The sequence below is a fragment of the Armigeres subalbatus genome, chromosome 1 (genome assembly GCF_024139115.2).
Source record: "Armigeres subalbatus isolate Guangzhou_Male chromosome 1, GZ_Asu_2, whole genome shotgun sequence".
In the NCBI taxonomy this organism is placed as follows: domain Eukaryota; kingdom Metazoa; phylum Arthropoda; class Insecta; order Diptera; family Culicidae; genus Armigeres; species Armigeres subalbatus.
Window position 1 is genome coordinate 128,299,002 of NC_085139.1, and position 10,254 is coordinate 128,309,255.

The 10,254-nt window shown below is 47.1% G+C and overlaps 1 long non-coding RNA gene across 1 annotated transcript; it reads left to right on the forward strand.

Annotated features, from left to right (window-relative positions):
• The first annotated feature begins 2,947 nt into the window (after window positions 1-2,947).
• LOC134206264 (uncharacterized) lies at window positions 2,948-3,554 on the forward strand. The gene is made up of 3 exons (XR_009978259.1): window positions 2,948-3,026; window positions 3,095-3,164; window positions 3,215-3,554. It is a non-coding gene; the product is annotated as an uncharacterized LOC134206264 (long non-coding RNA).
• The last annotated feature ends 6,700 nt before the right edge of the window (window positions 3,555-10,254 follow it).

Here is a 10,254-nt window from a genome sequence, read left to right on the forward strand (position 1 = left end):
TACTTCGTAGTTTTCGGGCGGAATATGGTATCCGACGGTAGGGAATACAGGCATATAAGAGACACTTCAGAAAGCAGCGGAAGTTTAAAAACTGATGACAGGGAAAAGCTATATGCAGAAATACGCGAAAATATTAAAAAAGCTTTTGAGAAACACTCAAAGTATTATAATTTGAGGTCCAACGCAAACTGCCCTAAATATGCGACAGGTGAAAAAGTTTTGAAACGGAACACAGAGCTGTCAGACAAAGGTAGAGGGTACTGTGCCAAGCTTGCACCGAAATATGTCCCTGCCATTGTGAAGCGTGTGATTGGAGATCATTGTTATGAACTAGAGGATGAAAAAGGGAAAAGGATAGGTGTTTTCAACTGTAAATTTATTAAAAAGTTGACTCAGCCCTCCTCTAATTAAAGTTTTTTTCTTCAGGCTATGCAACCTTAATTCAAGGCTACGAAACGTCCAAGGACGTCTAAAAATACAATCAATGGCACAAGTTAGACGGCTCAATGATGGTGAAAATAACACATAATTTCGTAAGCTATGTATCCTCTAATTGTGGAAACTATGCACCCTAAGGGTTGCACAAAAATCAACTTCGTTGCATTTAGCTATCACCTGCTCAACATTGAGTCGAGTTACCAGTGAAAAAGCTATGAATACTCAGTAATGAGTGGACAAAGCAACAATGTTGCACAAAACCATAGCCAGCCATTCATAAGGTGCTCCTCGGATTTCCGAGTCGAGCAGTCCCACAACAACATGATTCACTACTGGTGACAAACCTTATGAATGAGCTTCGGTCTGTTGCACTTCATGAATCTGTAACAATATCTCCAACACAGCTATGAACCTCCATTGAGCAACAAGAGAATCACAAAATCCTGACGAGGAAACGTCTCTAGCAAGTCTATCGACGAAGGAATAGGAAGAATTATTGACCTACCTAGCCTGAATTTCCTCTAATGTAAATAGATTAGTTTACTAGCTTCTATACTTAGGTTAACGTCTAGGAGTATGATTAGTGTCTCTATTTATCTCTAGATTTACGTGTTTCTGTCGATGATGTTACTTCTTCGTAGTCTCGTCGATAGTAGTTGTAAATAGTAGTGAATCAAGTCCTTTGTTCATTTAAAGTCAGGTAAATAGCGTTGTAAACAGTTGTCATGTCAGGATAAGTTGCAGGTTGACCTATCGCCTATCGTCTGGTGACGTCAACGACGCAGCTGTATATAATTAGTCCATGCTCAGTCTCTAAGTTGCTCTCAAAAGATAGGTTCATTGTCCGACAGATCATCTATTTTCCCACGATATTCCAATCCAATAAGAATCCGACTTGTCTTGCCTCATCGTTTGCATGCGGCTTCGCCATCATAGGATAGTGATAGTGAATGGCAATCCAACGCTGCAGCACCTACAGGGAACAAAACCACAAAGCACTCAATTCAGGAATAAATACAAAAATCAAATACTCCCCCCGTAAATAATTCCTTTCGAGAATCCGGCTCAACGACATTATCTCGTTCATCAACGGCATGATAAGAATGTCCATTTTTTGGTTCGTGAGGAAGCACAATTTGCGAACTGCAAGGCACATAGATTCAACACTAAATGAGGGTTTGACAGTTCTAATCAGAATCTAGATCCGGTCGTTTGACAGTTCGATGGCTGCGTACGTGTTAGGTGAATTTAGTACTTGGGTGTGAAGTCTGTATAACAGTTGAGGGGTTTTAGTTCTATTTTGACTTTTTGAATTTCGGGTGACCAGAGCAAGTTTCTGGTGTAGAAATTCATTCAAGTTTAGGTTTAGGCTACGTTGTGTTAGAGAAATGGACTGTTTGCCTGAAGTATATCTTCGGGGTGAGCCAGATCTCTACAAAATAGATTTTGCGGTAAATTTAGAGGAGATTTCCATGCTCAACGTAATGATTGGGGTCGTTATCAAATCTAAATGAGGCTGTATTTCGGGATTTTGACATTTTATGAATCGTATTTTTCCAGATTCAATTGAATCTGCCAAAAGTACTCTTGGAATAAGTTGGTTTGTGGGTTTCAGAATGGCAAGGATTAAGCGCACCTAACGCATCTGCTGTATCGAACTGGTCATCGTTTTTGTATTTATTGTTTTTGTATTTCAAGTCCTGTACATAGCAATTCACATTCCGAACAGAAATAGTCAAAGAGCGAAATTGTTTGTCAATATAGCTAGAGATTATGATGATTCGCTGGAGACCGGAGTCGTTCGACGCTGATGGTCAGTGGCAGATACGATCTGTAATGGATTCGTAAGCTGAAAACAGGGAAGGAGTCAACTATTTGTTGATGATGAAATCATATGACCCCGAATATGTCTATCTCTAAGCAAATAATGTCAAATAATTTGGCAGTGTAGATAATAATCGTAAGAAATACCCTTACGAAAATTTAGTTGAATGAATTCAACTAAATTTTCGTAACATTAGTGTAGAGTGATGTAACAGTAGCCGTTTTCGTTATTTATTTATTTAACAGTTATTTGTTTTCTTGTTATTATTGTTTTGCTTAAGCATTCTAAATAAATGTAAATATTATATAAAAAATCTTAAAAGTAGTAAATTACATGAACATAGAAACGCGAACCACAATTAAACAAAATAAATTACCACACAACGCACAATACTTGGAAATTGCATACAACTTTCGAAGCGTAAATAGGTATCCCGCTACGCAAGGTTGATGCGCGAAGCGATTCGAGAATCACTATTCGTGCTCTCGTTGCCTGGATAGAGAACACTGAAAGGCAACTATTGAATTCTTCGACACGATAACGGAATGAGATGAGTAAACTAATTTCGATTCGAAAGCAAAAGGAGATAGCTACAATTGATATCTATCGAATATAGTAAGCGGAGACCATTGGGTTCCCGTTTCTTAAAACCATACCGTGACAGTTTAATCTGAGGGATTTCAGAAATAGTCTCATCCACTTTGTCCCAGACCGTGGTAGAAGAAGGATCGCAAAGTTGTGTAGTTTCCGTGGTGTAATTGTTGTAAGTTTATTAAAACGTGAAGTGTTCTTAAGTTAGTAGTAATTATTTCTAAATGTTTCCCCGTAAAGACCCTAGCTAGATATCAAAGTTTGTGCGGTAAAAGTTGTGCGTGTTGAACTGTTGTGTCAGAGTTCAAAGGTAAATGACTTTAATTGTGTGTCATCATATGTGCTAATTGTGTCGTCTAGCCTAGCGCAAGCTACGGCTTTTTCATTCAGAGCCAACCCAAAAATACCGCACAAAGCGCATACGAAAAGCTAGCCGCCGCACCACCCTCCGTCGCGCATCCAGTCTACGCTCTGGAAGCAAAGTTTCCCGGCGGTTTGAGGCCGGAAGGGAGTCGCGAACGCCCTCAACGCACTCCAGGCGACTATTCCGTTCATCGTTCGCCCAGCCAGTAAGTTCACGGCACGAGAAAACCACCAAAATCTCGTGCGTGAACGTGAAACTCGGTTGTAGCTCAACAAGTCATCGCCGGTGGCAGCCATCGCCGTCGTCGTCGTCGTAGGAAGCGCAAAAGGGAGCTTGAAAGCGTAAGCCCTGAAAGACCGTGAGTAGAGAGCCTTGCATGCAAGCACCTTAGCACAGACACACAATATTAGCTAGAGTAGGCAAAACCGCACACGTTAGGTAGCCAGATGTGAACAGGGAAATTAAGCCAGCCGGTCGAAATGACCGTTGTAAATACCTAGGTCAAGTAATCCGTTAAATAAACGTCGTTGATAAAGTCTTTGTTTCCGTAAAACATGTATTAGTGATAGTTAAGAAAGCTTAAGTGTGTTTCACGTTCGAGTAGTTTTAGTTTGTCCGTGTAATGTCTGGTTTATCCGGCTTCCAAAGTGGAATGAGGGTGAAGAGGTTGGGGAATTTCTGCCAGTGATGATAACGAACTTAGGTCGTGTTGATGGAATTCGGTTATCTGGTGGAATTTGCGAGCTATGCTAGATAGGTGTCGATTGTCTGCGTTTCCAGGTCATTCGGGTCGGAATTAGAATGCTTGCTTGTTCCCGTTCATCTCCGAGAATTTAGTAGCTGACTTTCGGTCAGTATCTAGCCGGGCATCGTAGAAAACGACAGGTGGTCCTCTTCGGAGGTGGCGCATAAGCCATTTTGTTTGCAAGGAGTCGGGGAACAAGCCGCGGAATGCTAGCCGCCATTTTGGCCGCTACAAAATGTCGGATTTACGCTATCGTGCGTTTGTGCGTTTGTCAGTAACAAACTCTATTGATGACAAAGGGTATATTATTGGGGCAGCAGGGACCATGTCCAAGGGCTTGACGACCCCTCCCCAGCTGTCTGTGAGTCAGGGAGAACTGCCTAGGGCGTGGTGGGATTTAGCAGTGGGCTCTGCTAAAATCCCTCCCAAAAAACCACAAGTGCCCGTAAGCAGACTCTATCAAAGCGACTGTGTGCCGCTTCAAAAGCACAAGCCCAGGGAGTGCCTTTGGCACATCAGGATTGATCCCAGTAAGATCCTGATTATGGTATACTGGTTGCATGTTATTGGTCTTGTTTTTGGATATTGAGATATTGTGAACGCGAGGGCTGGTAGTCTGGTTATTCTATTCTCTTAGTAAGGCCGGGTGACACCGACCTGAAACGGCGAATGGGCTAATGGCCAGGCTGTCTTCCGTCCCCTAAAACCGTGGCGGGCCTTGTAGCACGCGGTACAATCCTGTCGCTCAGCTGGCAGCTGAGTGGGAGTAGGCTCAGATGCTTTTCCCTGACTAACGCTGATCTGGCTCTGAACACGAAAGTGTCAACCCTCGCATGGCCTCCCTGCATGCCGCAAGGTATGTATAGATAACCATGGGATCGCGAAGGCGACTACACCAGCAGGATTCGACAGCAGCCGCAAGGGGGACCCAACAGCGATGAATTCTATCAACACAAAACACAAAACGTCGAGGGATGCAGGTGAGGCGAATGGTGGTAAGGAGAACCCTTTCACCAGACGTAGCGGCCTTGAAAGGTCTCCCCAAAGATCGCCGGGGGAAGGCGATGGAGAAGCCCGTGGAGGGTCTGAGGAGGTGCCGGTTGAAGTAAAGATGGACGGCCCCACCCTGACCCGCGTCATCAAATCTGTGATGGCGAACCACGAAGAACGCGGTGGTCACACGATGGAGGTAGTCACGGAGGTATCCGACGTGATTATGTCGTTCCTAGACAACCGGGTTAAGTACAGCAAGGATCTGAAACTTGCTGTGCAGGCACTCTGTGCCCTAGTAGTTGAGGCCAAATCGGAGTGGAGGTCCCTACTAGAGGCCAGCAAGAGTGTAAGAGCTCCGCAAACTTGTCAATGAGCGGAAGCAGGCGGATAAGGACAAAGAGGAGGCAGAATCGAAAATTCGTCTCCTGTCCGAGGGCAAACGACTGGCGGAGAGCCAGGTCGAGGAACTCCGCAAAAGGATGGCTGTAACAGGGGCGACCCCGAAGCTGAGTAAGGTTACGCAGGAGGCGAACCTGAAAGCAGCTGTCGAGAAGTCCAAAGTGAAAGGAAGTGAAAAGGAAGAAGGTCGAGCAGAAGGATGGCCATCCCAAGCCGGTGAACCCAGTGCTTCCACCATCGAGGACCACTGAAGCTCGCCGGGAGGAAGATCTACCGTGGAGGGAGGTCGTGAATCCCAAGAAGGCGAGAAGGCAACGGCAGCAGGCCGCAGAGAAAGCGGCAGGCGGAGCGATACGCGCCACTGTTAAGAAGGGTAGAGCCCAGAAGGAGACGGGTGCGCCTTCCAATGTCAGTGGTAAGCGTAAAGACAGAGGCGAGGCGATTATCGTCAGTACTGACGACAAGAGCTACGCCGAAGTCTTGAAGGCCATGAGTTAATGACAAACTCGCTGGCCTAGGAGAGGATGTCAACTGAATCTGAAGGACGCGGAGAGGCGAGATGATTCTCGTCTTGAAGCGGGATGCTGCTCAGAAGAGTACTGAGTACAAAAAGTTGACGGAGGAAGTCCTGGGCGATGGGGTTCAAGTAAGAGCCCTATGTCCAGTTTCGAACATCCAGTGCAAGGGTTTGGATGAAGTAACCGAGGCTAGAGACCTGGTCGACGCACTGAGAGATCAGTGCAATGTCGAGATCCAGGAATCTACGGTTCTGGTTACGCAAAGCTTCGCAGGAATGCAGGTTGCCTCATTCCAAGTACCTCAGGCTGAGGCAAAAAGGTAATGGATAAGGCTAAACTGAAAGTGGGTTGGTCGGTATGTCCGCTAAGTATAAGCCAACCGCTTCAGACCTGTTTCAGGTGTCTTGGCAACGGTCATAAGTCTTATGACTGTAAAGGACCTGATCGCAGTAAGCTATGCCGTAGGTGTGGAGCTGAAGGCCACCAAGCTCGCACCTGTCAGGCTGCACCAAGGTGTCTGATCTGTCCCCTGGTACAGACAACAGACACCTCACCGGTGTCCAGGCTTGTCCGGCCTCTAGAAGGATCCAGACACGCAGGTAACACAGCTGAATCTGAACCACTGCAAGGCGGCTCAATTGCTGCTACAACAGTCGGTTACTGAGTGTAAAGCTGATGTAGCTTTGCTGTCCGATCCATACCGCATCCCTGCCGGTAACGGTAGTTGGATTGCGGATAAGTCTCAGATGGTGGCCATCTGGACTTGCGGGCGATATCCCATCCAGGAGATAGTATCATCACCTGATGATGAGGGTTTCGTTATAGCAAAGGTAAACGGTGTTTACTTTTGTAGCTGCTACTGTCCTCCCAGGTGGAGTATAGTGCAGTTTACTAGGGTAGTAGATATTCTTGCAGCAAAACTAACTGGCTTAAAACCGTTAGTTGTAGCAGGCGACTTCAATGCGTGGGCAGTGGACTGGGGATCCCGGTCCACAAACGCCAGAGGTCATACCCTGCTAGAGTCGCTAGCGGTATTGAACGTAGTCCTGCTGAATGAAGGCCAAGTGCCAACGTTCAGGAGACCGAACGGTGATTCATGCATCGATGTGACCTTCTGCAGCGCGGGATGGACGGTGGAGCCAGAATGGGAGGTTCATGAGGGGCATACCTCCAGCGATCATCAGGAAATTCGTTTTATGATCCGGTATACCCCCGTAGCAACCATTAAGGCGGATCGGCAAAGCCGATCTAGGATGGCGCACCTCGCAGTTCAACCCAGAACTCTTGGAGGAATCACTACGATGGGAGACGCGAACAACGGGATTAAGTGGCGACGAGTTAATCGATGTACTAACCCGTGCATGCGATGTGACGATGCCTAGGAGGACCAAACCTCCCGGAAACCGGCAACCTGTGTACTGGTGGACTGACACAATTGCAGACCTTCGTAGAACCTGTCTTCGAGCAAAGAGAAGGCTGCGACGTGCCAGAACAGACGCTGATAAGGTCGAGAGACGCAGGGTGTTCCAGACAGCGAGCAGAGCTCTGAACTACGAGATCAAATGTAGTAAGAGAACCTGCTTCGAGCGGCTGTGCAGGATGGCAAACGACAATCCATGGGGAGATGCATACAAGATGGTGATGGCTAGGACCAATACCACGCCACCTGAGAAATCTCCGGGGATGTTGGCCAAAATAGTCGACGGGTTGTTTCCGAGGCATGAATCATCGAACTGGCCCGCTACTCCGTACGAGTCAGTTGACGTGGTACCGCTAGTGACTAACGAAGAGCTTATCGTAGCCGCAAGAAAACTTAAGCTCAATAAGGCGCCAGGCCCGGATGGTATTCCAAACCTGGCCCTTAAACACGCCATTCTTGCCAATCCAGATATGTTCAGGAGCTGCCTCCAGAGATGCATGGACGAAGGAAACTTCCCAGATCGATGGAAACGGCAGAAATTGGTGCTGTTACCGAAGCCTGGCAAACAGCCGGGGAATCCTTCGGCATACAGACCAATTTGCCTACTCGACACAGCTGGAAAGCTGCTAGAGAGGGTCATTCTGAATAGAATGTCGGCTTATACAGAGTGTGCTGGTGGCTTATCTAGCAACCAGTATGGCTTCCGTAAGGGCCGTTCTACCATCGAAGCAATTCGAGCGGTAACGGATACGGCCAAGATAGCGAGAGGTTTAAACAGAAGAGGTATTAGGTACTGCGCGTTAATTACACTTGATGTAAAAAACGCGTTTAACAATGCTAGCTGGGCAGCAATTGCTGACTCCCTGCACCGATTGAAAGTTCCGGATTACCTGTGCAGGATACTGAAAAGCTATTTTCAGAACAGGGTGCTGTTATACGACACTGATGCTGGTCAAACGTCGATCGTAGTGTCCGCGGGTGTTCCACAGGGATCGATCCTCGGACCGGTTCTGTGGAATATTATGTACGACGGAGTATTGCGCTTAAGTCTCCCGGCCGGAGTTAAGATAGAAGGCTTCGCGGATGACGTAATGCTAGAAGTAGCAGGTGACGCTCTCGACGAAGTCGAACTGAAGGTTTCATACGCGATTGGCAGAGTGGAGGAATGGCTCAACTCGAGGCGGTTGTCCCTTGCACATCACAAGACGGAAGTCGTGGTAGTGCATAACCGTCATGGGCTGCAACAGGCGAGGATAAGAGTAGGGACCTGCACAGTTAACTCCGTGAGGTCTCTCAAGCATCTGGGCGTGATGATCGATGATAAGCTCAATTTTACGAGCCACGTCGATTATGCATGTCAGCGGGCTTCATTGGCGATAAAATCTTTATCACGAATGATGTCCAACAGATCGGCGGTGCATAGTCAAGTGCGTAGGCTGATAGCTGGCGTAGCATTGTCTATCATCCGTTATGGCGTGCCGGCATGGGCCGTAGCACTAAAAGCCAAGTACAATGTAAAGAAATTGATCAGAGTACACCGGCTGATGTGTTTACGTGTCGCGAGCGCATATCGCACCATATCATATGAGGCGGTGTGCGTTATAGCTGGAATGATGCCGATCGACATACTCTTAGAGGAGGATGTGGAGTGCTACAAACGAAAGGGACTCGGTGCAAGTGCGACGTGTCAAGAGAGCAGCTTCGTTGCTTAAATGGCAAAGAGCATGGGACACCGCAGTCAAAGGTCGTTGGACCCACAGACTGATTCCAGATGTGTCCAACTGGGTTGATAGGAAGCATGGTCAAGTCAACTTCCACCTAACACAGGTGTTGTCTGAACATGGCTGCTTTAAGAAATTCCTACACAGGTTTGGCTTCGCAGATTCTGCGGAGTGTCCTGAATGTGTAGGTGAGGTAGAATCGGCAGAGCATGTGATGTTCGCATGCCCGCGATTCGAGATAGAACGCAATGCCATGCTGCTTATTAGTGGTATGGATACAACCCCGGACAACCTCGTCGAGAGGATGTGCCGGGAGGAAGCTATATGGAATGCGGTGAACACAGCATCTCAACAGATTATGTCGAAACTGCAGCGGTGGTGGCGTCTTGAACAAAACCAACGTGTGCAGTAAGGGCACCTGTGATGCAGTGAACACTTTGCTCACCCCGACAACCAACATGTTGCGGGTGGGCTGCGGGGACCTCAGTATGTAGATATAGAGGTCATTGCGGTTCACGCGCGGTGGTTGTTGTCGGGGTGCTCGTCTCCAACGTGAGATTATGATACGGACCGTTAGGCTACTATCATAGCTTGCGATCGACGGGTGGTGAGGTAGCCACCCTTGAAGTCGATGTTGTGTGTATTGACGTCAAGTGCGTTAGCATAGGCGTGAGCGTTCTCAATAGTCCCCCCCTGATGTATTGCTTAATTGCGGGCCGGGGGTACGGACTGGCGAAAGGGTTTTGGTTTTAGTGGGTCGGGTAAGAGTTACATGACATACCCATCCCCACACTACCTGAGTACCTCCTCAGGTGTCTGGTTGCAGATTTCCGTTTACCCTTGCTCAAGAAAAAAAAAAAAGGGTATATTATTAGGCGTTGCTCAATATTGATTCCCTACATACGACGCATAATTCTGTCCCATTGTTTTCTATCGAAAATTAGTCGGATCGAACTATGGGATCAAATTTGTAGTTATGCTCTGCATTGGCGTAACTACAGGGGGGCTAAGGGGGGCTATAGCCCCACCTAGGATTTGGCTAGCCCCCCCTAGGAAATTTGTTACTTTGTATAAGTATTGCACCTAGTCCACTGATTATATACGAGGGTAAATGTAAAGAAAGGATTGTCTTCATTATCCAATCCCTCTCTTCGAAACACTACAGCAAGTTGAATCTGTTCGCTCAAGTTTTTGAACTTCGAGCAATTGTTATAAGGCTTACTCACGACAAAATCTGGAC